The sequence below is a fragment of the Pelodiscus sinensis genome, chromosome 1 (genome assembly GCF_052426305.1).
Source record: "Pelodiscus sinensis isolate ZL-2025 chromosome 1, ASM5242630v1, whole genome shotgun sequence".
NCBI classification, from domain to species: Eukaryota; Metazoa; Chordata; order Testudines; family Trionychidae; genus Pelodiscus; species Pelodiscus sinensis.
Genome location: NC_143052.1, coordinates 152,176,535 through 152,191,119, shown reverse-complemented (window position 1 = coordinate 152,191,119; position 14,585 = coordinate 152,176,535). Strand labels below are relative to the sequence as shown.

At 42.5% G+C, this 14,585-nt stretch overlaps 1 protein-coding gene across 34 annotated transcripts in view; it reads right to left on the bottom strand.

Annotated features, from left to right (window-relative positions):
* Nucleotides 1–14,585, bottom strand: part of ZBTB20 (zinc finger and BTB domain containing 20) — a 715,034-nt gene that overhangs the window by 235,736 nt on the left and 464,713 nt on the right. For 2 of the 34 annotated variants that reach the window (XM_075906090.2, XM_075906031.2), the window contains exon 7: nt 492–578. The exons of the other annotated variants lie outside the window; for them this stretch is intronic. The gene's annotated coding sequence lies outside the window, so the exon portion shown is untranslated. The remainder of the gene's footprint in view (nt 1–491; nt 579–14,585) is intronic. 34 annotated transcript variants of the gene reach the window in all.

The window sequence follows — 14,585 nt, the reverse complement described above, 5'->3', positions numbered from 1 at the left end:
CACACAGCTCTGCCAATGCCCCTCAGTCCTACCCTGTAGCTCCCTTTGTTACTTTAGTCCTGTATTTACCACATAGGTCTATTTTTCCTCCCACCTGCCATGCTATTTCAGAAAAGGGCTTTTATAGGGGCATGACTGACAATCATGCCAACTTGCATGCATGCAGTGGAGATGTGATGCAGACATACAGCAGACTAATCAAAGAACTAATCTCAGACCAGAAAACTCTATTCCCTTCTGCCTTAACCTAAATTTGAACTCAGGTTTTTTCAGGCAAAAGGCTACTAAATTAGTCTGTGTACCTGATGTGTAGGTACAGACAGATATTGTAGGAATACAGATGTCAGCCATTCAAGCGTTCCAACTGGATACAGTCAGGAATATATTGCCAAGGGCTTTTTTGGTTGTGAATCAACAGGTGGCTTGGCACCAAGATTACTGTTTGCTTGTGGTTTTCACCTCTGGTTTCAGGATAGAAAATGTGAGGATACCTTTTCAATGCTGCATTTCAAGCCGACTATATGGAAAGCAATTTCTTTCTTTCTCTCACAACATAGAGGAAAAGTGCCAGCCACTGCCTGCTCTTGCCATCAATCCACAATGCAGATGTTGGGAAAATGCAAAGAAAAGAGGGGGACGGGAAGAAACAATAACATATACAAATTGAGTTTTGCATACATGACAATCAGAATATATAATTACGACATGTACAGAAAACAGTATAAAAAAATTAAAGCGCCATAAAGAAAGCAAATATAAAAATGTTGCTGGTCTGACACAATCAAAGGCTTTCTGAAACTGACAATTATAGGGATAAATTCAAAACAATTTATCCAGGAACAACAACAAAAGAACTCAGATTTTATTTAAAATCATAGCGACTTAACCTACTCCCTCCCCCAAATATTTTGGGGAATGTGCAATAAAATTAAAGAGACACCTGTTAAAAGAATACACCAATTACAAGAACATACTTTGCAGTCGCCAAAACAAAGTATACACAGAAACATACAAAAAAGTGTGTGTATATGCATATGAGTGTTTTCCCAGAAAGAAAAAAAAGATACAATAGTTGACAACAATCTGGTACAAAAAATTAACCTGTTATGAAGGCCATGAACTAAACCCGTCAAATGAAGCCTCCTGAAATTTGGATTAGATCCAGATTCAGATCTAAGCTTTAAGTAGGCTAAACTATAATTCCAGATCCTAATTCTGTACATTTGAAAAATATTCTATTTCTGCCACCTCTTTCTTCTGGGTGTGTCTACACTGCAGCTTTTTTCCGGAAAAACAATACTTGCATCCACACTGCCATTAAATTCTTACGACAGAAAGTCAAAAGAACGGAGGGGTTTTCCCGATGGCGGCAAGCCTCATTCTATGAGGAAGAAGCCTTTTTCCGAAAAAGCTTTTTTGGAAAAAGGTGTGTGTGGATGCAGAAGAGAGAGTTCTTCTGAAAGAAGAGCTCTCCAGTAAATAACACAGGTGCCCTGGTGGCCACTCTGTGAAGACTAATCACAACTTAAATGTGAGATAGCATCCAATTAATGTAAACGCTATCTTTTGAAAAAGCACATTGCTTTTTCGTTGCACTTTTGCTGTGTGGATGCTCTCTTTCTAAATAAGCTTTTCTAGAAGATCTCTTTCGGAAAAGCTTTTTCCAAAAGAAGCTTGTAGTCTAGCTAGGCTATGTCTACATTGGCAGCTTCTTGCGCAAGAACTCTTTAGTGCAAGAGTTCTTGTGTTAAAGTAGTTGCGCATGAGAGCGTCTACACTGGCATGTGCTTTTGTGCAAGAGCATCCTTGCCAGTGTAGACGCTCTCTTGTGCAAGAAAGCTCTGATGGCCATTTTAACCATAGGGCTTTCTTGCACAAGAAATTCATGTTGCCTGTCTACACTGGCCTCTTGCACAAGAATAGTTGCACAAAAGGGCTTATTCCTGAGCGGGAGCATCAGAGTTCTGACACAAGAAGTCCTGATTTCATACATTAGAATGTCAGTTTACTTGTGCAAGAACACGTGGCCAGTGTAGACAGGCAGGAAGTTTTTGCGCAAGAGCGGCCGCCTTTGCGCAAGATCGTGCCAGTGTAGACACAGCTCCATAGTTTGGAATCTTTTGCCCTCTATGTTTTGAGATGATTCAGATATCTGCATACACCTCTTCACTGAGGAACAGGTTCACCTGCTCTTCATGGCAGAGATGATTAGCAATGAAGGTCTGTAATTAGCCAGGACCATCAGAGAAAACTCCCTTTGACTGCATTGGGACCAGGATTTCACACAAAACTGGAGATCAAAAGGCTTCTTCTTAAATCTAGAGCAAGCAACAGTCTATTACATCCTACACCACGTAGCATTTTTATCTAAAGTTTGCATGGCCACAGAGATTAACAGTTTCCTTAGATCAGACAGAGGTTAGTGAGCAGTGATTCTTTGGAACTATACCTCAGAGCTTGGCTTTTGGGTCATCAATACACACTCAAAACTAATGTGCATGCTTGTTGCCATTAAATAACATGAAGAATCAGAGACAAAGTGGAAGGAATAGATGCCAAGAAAAAGAAAACAGCTGAAGCAAAGAGCCTGCATCCAGTGGGTACATTTTTATTCTATTTTACATTCTTATGGAGTTAGTTTGAAGAGACTGCACAGCTGGCAGAGCTACCTAGATGTAGCCTCTGTGCCTGTCATGTTATCATAAACCTAACACTAGTGACATCTACCTCTTACATGCCAAGGGTGGGATTTTTAAAGGCTCTCAATATTATTCTGCTCTAATTGAAGTTTGTGGTAAAACGCTTATGGACTTTAATGGGAACAGAAATTGGCTATGCTGAAAAGGTTTGAAAATCTTGTTCCATACATCTACAGTATCTGATTACGACAATCTCCCAGGAACTGGTGTCTAACAGAGTGATGTGAGCAATGCAAAGTTAAGTTGTACAATAAGCTTTTTGGAACCAAGGGAAAATGTTTCATTTTGGAGATACTTTGTAAGAGATGATTGAAAGGCTGCATCATACTCCAAAAAGAAGTCAGGATTAGGAACAGACTAAGCTGAAATGTTTCCTTGGGTGGAAGTTTTGAATGTCCATTTATATCACAGAATTCTGTAATTGGACCCTTTTGAGCAATGGATAGGAATAACTAAGCCTGGCCTTTTAGACTTCTTAGTCTCTCTCTTCTTTGGGGTAGCGAAATGCAGTAGTGATGATGTGTACAAAATCAATATGGCCACCAGCGGGCCCTTGTTCTTCAGTGACAACATGGGCTCATAAAGGGCAAGGAGCAGGCCTGCCAACAGGGGTGGGGGCAAAGAGCCTGGGGTCTGGCTGGAGACCTGGGCCCTTTAAATTGTCACCAGAGAGTTGCTCTGCAAGGCTCTGAGGGCGGGCGCAAGAAGTGACCGGTGCTGTGGCTGTATGGCGCTGAGGATGCCTCAGAGAAGTCAAGCGATTTTATTGGAAACCACTTAATATTATGATTTAATAGGCTTATTTTCAACCATCTGCCTGAAAGGTCTTTAAACATTCCTTCCATTGCTCATTGCCACTAAGGTACAAGGAACTAATATCAGCTGTTGCCTAGCTCTACAAATCATATTTTAAATTAATCATTGCTGTCCCATGCATCATGTTACTGATTTTTTCTTAAAGAATAGCAAGTGTCAAGTGCATAGGATCCTGTTCTACTCAGAGACAGGTGTGAGCTGCTACGTTTGAATCCAGAACCATATCTGACTTTCCCTGAGCTTGGGATTGTTCAGATTCATAGTTTTGGTTTGACCTGACACAGAGATACATGACAGCAGAGAAATTTGGTACTGGATATGAACCTTCTTGAGATTCAGTGTGCTTGATAGATCTGTGTGAATCATCTGCAAAATATTAAATATTTGAGAAATTTTACATTTTGTTTTTACTTCACAAAATAGTCAACAAAAAGACAGTGCTATTGTCTATCTGTTATACTAGTGGTTCCCAACCTTTTCGAGCGTACGGACCCCTTTTCAATCTATTAAAATTTCACAGACCCACCTCTCTAAAGGAGAAAAAAAGAAAAAGTAAAAGAAAGGAAAAAGAACAGAAAAGTAAAGAGTGGGCTCACTGCAGTGGGCCTTATCCTTATTTTTAAACTTTCCACGGATCCCCTGCAGTTTCATCGCGGACCACAAGGGATCCACGGACCACAGGTTTGGAACCACCGTGCTATACTAAATTATTTTGGGATAGTCTTCTGTGAAGGAAGCCTGTAGATTGTTCAAAATGTGAATTGCAACTTGTGCTACAGTGGTGAGCCATATGGTATTTGTTTGAGAGGTTTACAAAAACCAACCAGCCCCCCAAAAAAGCTAATTGAGAATTGCATAATATATTGTTAAAATTAGCAGCACATGCTAAATGACAGAGAATGAACTGCAAACATATCATTCAAAATTAATTTTTGGTGAATAGCTGGGTATTTGAATGAAAAATGTTTTCATTACTAAAGCTTGAGCATGCAAATCTTCATGGAAAGTGAACACAGTCAAATCAAAATTTCTTTTCAAATGTGAATGAATATCAACCAATTTTCTCCCTGCATTCTAATGTCTCAGTTCAAGTGTTTGGATCTGGGTTTTGCTTCAGGACTCTCTAATTCTGCCATTATCTGGGACACTGCAGATTTGCTGCACAGACTAAAGTAACAATAAATAACAAGATAAGGCCGATGCCCCCATCCATCGCCCCCCATCCACAGATTTATCACAAGAGGTTTTGGGTGAGAAAGTTGAAAGGAAATAAGTGGATGGTTCATAGTAGACTACTGCTTTAGTCACAGATGTCAGAGTACTCCAGAGGTAAGGACAGGACAAAGAGAGACTTTCATACAAGAGGAAACTAATAAAAAACTGGATCTGAAACATGCACAAAACTAGTCTCACTACATTAGAAAGGAGAGGAGAGGGTTGCAGAGAATGCAGCCTGGCCTTGTTTCTGACATTTTATTCATTGCTCCCTGCTTGACAGTCCATCTGACTCTGATCTATTAGGTCAAGGTCTGGCATTAGTGGTTTTAAAAATTATTAATTTTAAAAACTGAACTGAGGGAAATTAATGTTAACGAATTCTGCATGATGCTAGAGAGTCTGGTTCTAATCTTAAAAGTTCTTAATAGTTTACATGGCCTGACTGTCCTAGAGGCTGCCCTCTTCATCTGCCACTCACCAAGGCAACTAAGCTCAAAGGGAGATCATATTATTACTGAAAAATGAGACAAGACCCGATCTATCTGAGCCCTTCACGTGGAGCTTGAACCGAGCCAAGGGATTGTGAAGGCACTGCACACTGGAGTGAATTTCACCCAAGAGGAGCAGTAGGGATGACAAATCCCCAGATAAATCTCTTGCTAGTGACTGTAGTACACTCCAGGTCTCTTGACTGTGCAACTCCTTCGCAGAAAGCATCGGAATGTGCACTAGATGCAGCACATTCAAACCCCATCTTTTTGCACGAGTATTCCACAACAATGCAGGCTCAAGAAGGTCCTGGTTTTGTTTCTCATGAACAAAAGCAGCAGTGACTGAGGCAAGGAGCACAGATTAATTGACAGACATGTAAGGTGACAGTTAATTTTGCATTTTGCAATTTTGTACATACTATGGTGACGCCAATGGTATCAAAACATTCTGGACACAGATACACAGAGAAAGATACTATGGTGATGGCTGCATTAAAAATAGCAAGATTGTTTATCATCTCCTTGATAATATCAGCAATAAACAGCTAATCAGTTGCCGTGATTTGGAATTGGAACTAGGGGAAATCTCAGGGAGGGAATGATCATGCAGGAAACCCTAAATCATTATTTTTTATGTGAAGCCCTGGAGAACGCTACTTCTAGAGATAAGGTGGAGTTTAAACATCAGCAGTTTGGCCTCCTGGGAGGAACCTGTATTTCTTCACCTGCCTGCCTATTATTTTGGGAGGGGACAAGATTGGTAGAAGAGGAGGAAGACATATTTCTTGCAGTGACAAGAATGGTTGAAAGTGCCTGCATTTCAAACTTTGCTAAGAATGTATCTTTTGTTCATTCTCCTGCTTTGTTTCCCTTTAATGATAGCTTTGCAGCAAGTCCCATTTTTGAGCAGCTCTGATAGATGCAAATTTTAACTTGTAAGTAATACTTTTCAAAATACTACATTTGAAAATGAAAATATAAGAGCCTGAGGCATGAGACCTTCCTCACTGTACTCAACTCGCCAGAGTATAGCACTGCATGCCATTACTATTGTTGAATAGCACACAGGGTTCCTGGCACTGTACACATACAATGGAGACAATTTGTGAAGCTCAGGACAGCAGAATGGCTCCTGGATTACTAGGAAAGTCCACAGAGGTATTGAAGAAAGATGCACCCAATCATAATCTCTATCACTTTCTGCTCAGGGATTTCAAGTACTAAAATTCAGGTAGACAGAAAGGTTTCTTATACTTTTTTCACATTTCTTCACCCCGCACAGTCAGAGTTTGGGCATATACTTAATTAATGTTATTGCCTGCCTGCAATTACATATTGCAGTGTGTAACCTTCAAAGCAATATGGCCTAGCAGCTAGGCCATATGTCAAGAGACCTCACTTCTGTTCCTGGCTCTGTTATATGCCATAGGCAACATACTTCATCTCTCTACACCTTCATTTCCTTTCCCACTCTCTGTCTGATCTGCCTTTTTAGCAGGCCCACTGACTGGGGTTTGGGGCAGGGGAGCAAAGGGGGCAATTGCCCTGTGGCCTGGTGATTCTAAGAGGACTGGGATGCCCAGCTGCTGCCTCTGCTTCTGCAGCATTCGTGGCAGCCAGAGCCCTGCCCCCTTTGAAGTGCTGCTCTGTGTAGCTCTGAAGGCTTGAGGAAGGGATGCATGCACCATACCCTTCTACTACAGGCCCTGCCCCTTCGGGGGCACAGAGCTGCCCCCTCATACTTTGCCCCAGGGCAGCTGTCAGTTTCTTAGAATGTATGTTCTCCAATCTCTGTACAATACATAATAATAGGACTCTAGTAGGTTACTTTTGTTTTCCTCATGATTGTCAAAGACACAACAGTCTTATTAATTTATTGTGCTAAAATTAAAGTGTAAACTATCTCTTCAAGCAAAGTTTTAAAAGGTAGACAACCAGCAGCCAGCACAGCCTCATACAATGACAGGGCAGATCCCCAATACCTCTCAGCACTGTTGTGTCCACACTTCCAAGGACCAACCTTCACTTGCCCTCCCAACAAGGGGAAAATACCTGAAGTAAGAGAAAACTCCTGAACAGAATGGTAGCAGGAATATTCCACATTTTCTGCCCAAGGCTTTAGCCAGGAAACCCTCCTTAGTGCTCATGGGAATCACATAGCTAAATGACAGCCCCTTCAGTTACCAATAAGAGTGTAAGGAATGTCTCTACAGCACTAAAGAAAGTCTGTGTGATTGAAGGAAAGAGGTCTCTTTGGACTTGTTTTTCAATCCCCATGTATCCGAGGGTCCCTACTGGGTTCATGAAAAAAATTCCTTAGAATCTGATAGAAAATAAACAATACAAAAATAGAAAAATAAAGAAACAACGCAGATTCTTCAACTGCAACACAGAGCACTGATGCCTGGGCCAGGGGAATTTTTAAGAGCATAAATGCCCATCACTGATGGCAAGCGTTGTCATGTTTTTAAAACAGTCCTGAAGATGTGCCCCACTCCATGTTGAAATGAAGTTCCCTGTGTACAGAAGGGTGGGTTATTCTAAGCTCCTATGTTATTTCCGAGACAATAAAAAGGCAAAACAAAGCAGAAACTGAGAAAGAACAGTACAGACAATTCCTCTTAAAACCCTCATGCTGGACACCACTGATACTGGCCTGATCCTGCATGTTTCACTCACCTAGGAGTTTACTGAAGTTTTAACCCCACCCTGCTTGTATTTTCCTCTGGCTACTGTTCCATAATATGGCATAATGCATATTGCTGCTTCTGCTGCTCAGTAACAAGAGATCCCACTCACCCTTCAGAATCTCTATTCCCCAGAAGAGGAGTCTCACCCCCAATAGGTTAATAGTGGACTATTACAAGTCTACAAGCTGATCACTGAAAAAATGATCACATCACATCCAGAGTTATCATTTAGGGTGAACAAACCTCTCAAGATATGAGTGTTCCCACCCCACCTTCCCATGCTTAAGCAAGGAACAGCTACTATAATTCAAAATAAAGTTTTTTCCCCCTGCTGGTTGTCTATACTTATTGGCCAATGCTGCTGCCTTACCAGTAGCACCACCAGTGTCCATGTGCTCTTGAGCCTCTTTATTTTCCTTCTGCTTCTTGCTTGCCCGAAGCTGTGTTAATTCACCCAGCTGGCTAATTACCTCCACAGACCTATTCAAGAGCCTGCTAGAGTGTATCAGGACTGCTTAAGGCAAGGGGTGGGGGATAAACAGGTTCAGGTGTTCTGGAGATAAAACAGAAAATTGGGCCCACATGAAATTGCACTTGGGGGAAGGAGATATTCCGTATATGTGGAGGAGTCTAGGAACATTGGAAAGGTGAGGGGAGTAGCATTCGGAAGTAGGTAATTACTCCTGGCTCAATCTCCTGTCAACAAAGTAACAGATTGTCATGTAGAACTGTAGTGTAACTAGAGAAGAATTGGAAGTTCATTGAAGGGCATTTCCAGATGTTACCTGAAGTGGAAACAAGAGATTACAGGTACTAGTTGCCACACTAGTAGTTGCTGATGGCTGTTTTTGGAGAATGAACTAAGGATTATTAGAAAGTGATTTGGGGGACATTCAAAAAGTGGTGGGTTTTAGGTGGCATGACTCACTCACAATCTCTTTGAAACTGCCCTCCTGATACACTGATAAACTATTTGGCATTTTGAAGATTCAGTTCTACATTATGGCAGAAATTTCCTAGACAAGCTCACCCAGCAGCACACAGTGATCCATTTCCTTTGGTAGGTCCACAGTGGTAGGAGAGTATATTAACAAGTATATGAAATGAGACTGAGGAAAGGAAACTTTGATACAGAGTTTCAGGTGTTTCCTTTCTCCTTCTAATTCTACTTTGGAAACGGTCATCCCAATCCAAGCTTCTAGAAGTCAGGACCATTTACACCCTTGAACAATGCTGCCTCTGAGATTACAGGGCTCACAAACAGGGCAGGAGAAAATAAATGACTGCTTCTCAACTAGACAGGGGAGTCCTCACTCCACTATGGTGGTAACAGGACCTGGGTGACGTCTCCCATCTCACCCACTCCATCTGACCTTAAAGGAGAAAACTCCAAAGAGGAACTGGAGACACCCCACTAGGTAGGGACAGAAGCAGCAAAGCAGAGACATAGGGAGAGAACTTCCTAGACTGTGTTGACACGACTTTCTCTGAATTGTACTGATTGTTTGCTCTAATCCCTCAACACTGTCTCTTCACTCCAGAGCTGTTTCCCCTAACATCTTCTCCCCCATCAGTCCTCCTCACCCACTTACCTTCCCTTTTTTCCTCATTTAGCTGATTTCTTTTGAAGTATCCACCCCAAAATCACAACAGTGGCACTAAAGTGAAATTTGCTGCCACTATACAGCTGCTTGTGCATTATACCCTGGGCCCAAATATAATTTTTTGGGCCTAGTAAAAAGTTGTATCATAGGCCCTCTCCCACAATTTGCAGCTGGGCTGGCACCCCAGGTAAAGTGGGCCCTGGTAAAGTGTATTCTTCCCTCCCCCATCCTGCATGTGGGGGCCATGAATACCTTTTCCTTTATCTTGCAGCTGTCTGGTTTATTTATATTGTAAGTTCTGTGGTGCAAGGACTGTCTCTTCCTCAGCAAAATGGGGTTTCAGGTTTGGTTATTCCTTATTAATCATGTTAGTTATGGGACCCTAATAACAGTCATTAAAGGATTTTTGCCTATCCATAGTGCATGAGCAAAGCAAAAAAGAGTGTAGGGAATAAATGCAATGGAAGAGATGTTTTTTAACCAGAGTTTCTCTTTATTTTATTTCTCACTCATGCCAAAATAAATTAAAAATGATAGGCCATAATCTGCTCCTCTAATGCTTTTACACTATGTCAACAGGGTTACACCAGTGACTGGGAGTATTTGGCTTGAATTTCAAATCCAGTTTATGAAGAGTGGGGGAGGAGAGGGGAGGGGAAGGGAGGACAGTTTAAGGTGTGGATTCTGAACCTGTGCCTATGGGTTTGATTTTGAGTGTGAGCCAAACCCAGAAATTGCCCATTTTTCCCGTTCCAGTTTGGAGCTGGCTGAAATCTTACCACAGCAGCAGTTATCTTGAGAGTTTTGTCCAAGATTTTCACTATTGGGAGTTGAACTCTCACAAGATTTTGGCACCAGGAAATCTAAATCCAAACTGTTTCCAATTCATCCAGCCCAGATTCCACTCTATGCCTAATCTTGTTCTGCATCCAAACAGTCCTGACCAGAGTTGGTTGTAAATATTTCAGAGCAGCTTTTTTTTGTTGGAAAATGTCAGTTTGTTGAAACTGAAACTTGTCATGGAAACAGAGGGTTGAGGAAATGTTTGCTGAGAAAGGGTGTTCAAAACAGGATTGAATTTCTGGTTGAAAGCAGGGAGAGAGAAATGGAGCAAGAATAACTGAGGATGTGGGTCTCCAGGAGGGCCCTGATTACATGGCTACCCAGTAAGTCTCTCTTTGTGAGTGTGGGTCCTGTTTATACCCATAATTAAACATTCACTGAGGAAATAGAAAGAGGGTGATATGATAGCTCCAAGGTTAATAATACACTCACCTGGGATGCAGAAGACCTAGCTCTAAATCCCTGGTCTGTCTGATACACTCAATAGGGAATGAAAACAAATTCCAAAACCTCACAATTTCTCACAAAACACATTTCTTGTTTTTGAGTCAGCTCTAGCCTCTACCACTATTACACAGAGTATGCCACAACACCACCTTTCACTTCGGCTACGTCGACACTGGCCCCTTCTCCGGAAGAGGCATGCTAATTTCTAACTTTGGAATAGGGAAATCCGCGGGGATTTAAATATCCCCCGCGGGATTTAAATAAACATGGCCGCCGCTTTTTTTCCGGCTTGGGGAAAAGCCGGAAAAGAGCGTCCAGACTGGCGCGATCCTCCGGAATAAAGCCCTATTCTGGAGGATCTCTTATTCCTACTTGAAAGTATTCCTATTCCTTGAAAGTAGGAATAAGAGATCCTCCGGAATAGGGCTTTATTCCGGAGGATCGCGCCAGTCTGGACGCTCTTTTCCGGCTTTTCCCCAAGCCGGAAAAAAAGCGGCGGCCATGTTTATTTAAATCCCGCGGGGGATATTTAAATCCCCCGCGGATTTCCCTATTCCAAAGTTAGAAATTAGCATGCCTCTTCCGGAGAAGGGGCCAGTGTAGACGTAGCCCTCATGTTTTAAATAGCTTCTTTGAAGGATACATAGCTGTATGTAAATATATGAGCTACATCAGATAAAAAAAGAGGAGAAGCCCAAAATGAGAGGGGGGAGGGACTTAGATACCTACCAAGTGGTTTGTGTCTAAAGTGTTGCCAGACGTGAAAGGACTTGACGTGCTAATATCCGTTCATTCAGAGTCTTACAGACATGCTAAGAGCGTGACGGCTGGCAGGCGCTGCATTTAAGTGCTGTTACTGAGGCCCCCAAATATTGACAGAGTGCCAGACTCTAAGAAACTATTGATGTATGCAGCCGGCCGCTGCTCCAGACACCTCTCAGACAGAGTCTTTAAATGTCACAGATTAATGAATTTTCATAAAATGGAGAGTGAGAGAGAAAGAATTTAAAAAAAAAAATCCCACAGCATCTACATTAAAGCAACTTTTATCCCAACATAAATCTCTGCTTTAAAGGGTAGAAATCACTATTGGGTGGCATAGGATCATTACAGTTAGAGGGCGTGGGAAGGCAAAACCCAAGGATCCATTCAGATAATTGTTTCTAAGGATGTTAGCTATCGTGTAATTGAATAGTCATGTAACTGCCTGAATCTTAGTGGTTGCACAACTATTTGATAGGCCCCAGGCCAGTTTAAAAATGCTCTCTCCTCACAGACAGCTGATACAGAGGCAGCAGCTCAGCAAGACAGCAGCCCCTGTCTACGGGGACCTTGGACCTCCACATAGATAGGGACTGCTGCTACGGACCAGCCTCTGTGCATGGTGAGCCTGGGCTGCTGCAGACAGAGGCTGCTTTGCATCAGCCTCCCCAGCTCTCTCCCCAGTACTGCTACCTCTGTTAAAGAGGTGCACCGGAAGGGGAAGGGGGGAGCAGGTGGAACTGTGGAGCTGGTGCTGGGAGAGCAATTGGCTTTAAACCAGCTGCCCACAGCTATGGCTGCTGCCTGCCCCCGCTCACTGCCTCTGAAGGAGGCAGCAAGGGGGGGGCAGGAGGGTCCACAGGAGCTGATATGCACGGGGAGCCTGTTTAAAAGCTGCATGTGTCATCTCCAGCCTGCCTCCCTCACCCTCTGCACTGCTGCCTCTCTATCAGAGGCAGCAGCGTGGGGGTGGGGGTGGGGGCGGGGGCAGAGAGGTGGCAGGCAGACCCTATGCTCATGGGGAGCCTGCTTAAAGCCAGTTTGTCACAGGCACCTGCTCTCTTCTCTTCCCCTTTGCTTCCTCTGATACAGACGTAGCAAGGGGTGTGTGTGCATGTGCATGTAGTTGACAAGATTAACCAATAAGCCAAGGCTTATTGGTTAATTGTGTAGGCCACTACACTTAACATCCCTAATTGTTTCTCAGTCTTTTTGATACCAGGGACCAGTATGCTGCCTTCCTAAACTGTGTCAAAGAGATCTCAGGTCCGGCACTGGTCCACAGACTGGTCATTAAGAAACACCCTATTAGATCATCCTTTACATCAGTGGGTTCTATGCAGGGCCAGCGAGACCATTTTGTTCATCATTGCTCATCAGGGTTGACACATTCTGCTGCTTTCCATCTGTGTAGTTTTTTCCTACCAATATTACTAAAGTGACATACATGTAAAGCAAAGGCATGTGAAGTGAGGTTTGTGCCTATTGCACGCAACATTGTGAGAGATGTGAGCTCCCTCTGTAGCCAAAGTGTTGCTATCATTCAACTGGCTCATCACGCAGGTTCTAGGTACGCAAACACAGTTAGCAAAATCACCCTATCCTGGAAGATTATCTTGGTTACAACAATCTTGCAGCCCGCTCAGATGTAGGAAGGCCTCTCATGTGGCTCACTCACTAGCCCTGGCTGCCCATCACCGTTATACATCTTAGTGCCTAGACAGGATTGAGATGACAATTTTGCAAAACTATAAGCAGAGTTCATACAGATCTGGATCTCCCTTTATCCAAACCCACTAAGGCATGGGTTCTGTTAAACGGTTCTCATTTTGGGTGTAAAAGGACTTACACTACACAAATCTGAATCTGGGTTTTGGACAGCCCTGAATTCAGGACATTCAGGTAGAGAAAGTTCCTGTTTCCTATAAGTATTCTGCTAGATCTTAACCAAGAAGTCATACAAAGTTATCTGACAACATGAAATGTCATGTGATAAGTATGCTGATTATTTTTCTTTTGCATTTATACCAGTGAAGCCAAATATGTATACAAGAGTTCCACACAGCATTAAAATGTAATATGCAAAATGCAGTTGGCTTATAAATGACAACCCTATGCACAAGACATCATTTTAAAGAATGGGAAAATGAGAGGATAATACATGCAAAGGTAAAAACGAGCCTTTTATATCCAAACTACATTAAAAACATTGCTTTAGTGAGCCCCTTGATGTACTGTATGTTGGAGTCATGAAACCACATGCCATTTGTTCTATTGTTTACAGAGGCACAAATATTAATTCCTGACAGGCTGAATTGATCTCATGGCCCCAGCACCAAAACCTTCCTTTTAGATTTCTACTGAACGTAGTGACACCTAGTGGAGTGTGGGAAGAGATATTTAGCTTCTGGCTAGTTTTTCCCCACCTTCAACCTGTTTGCAAGGTCACTTAATAAGACTTGCACAAGAAATAAGGTGCCAGAATCACTAGGATTTAATCTGAGGTCCTGAGAAGCTCAGAGAATATTTCCAAAGCAAATTAAGTTCTGTATTAAAAGTCACCCATCTGTTACGGTCAATTTCCGACATCCCCCTCTCCCCCACGAAATGTGTTTCCAAAAGCAACCATATCCTACACACTGGAGGGGTGAGTAGTCTTAGTTACATATGCTACAAGTTGGGTAGCTGTGTATGATATACACCTGGCAAGTATGGATAGCAGTCCCTTCTACGGAGAGAAAGCGAGGGCTAGCAAGTAACAATCTATAAACTTCATTAACAAAAGACACTGTGGTTCTCTGGTTCCATTTTCAACTATGCGAAAAGTTAAATCTGCCCAGAAATATTCATTTCTGTTTCTTGGCCACCCACATTTTAAGAAGAGGAAACTATGCAAAAGAGGTTTTGTTGCCATATCATCTTGTCACTCAGGTTATTTGTGACTTAATTCCCCCCTTCCCTCCCCACTATATTGGACACTCAAATGAAAGGAATGGCACAGTCGGTTGCCAAAGC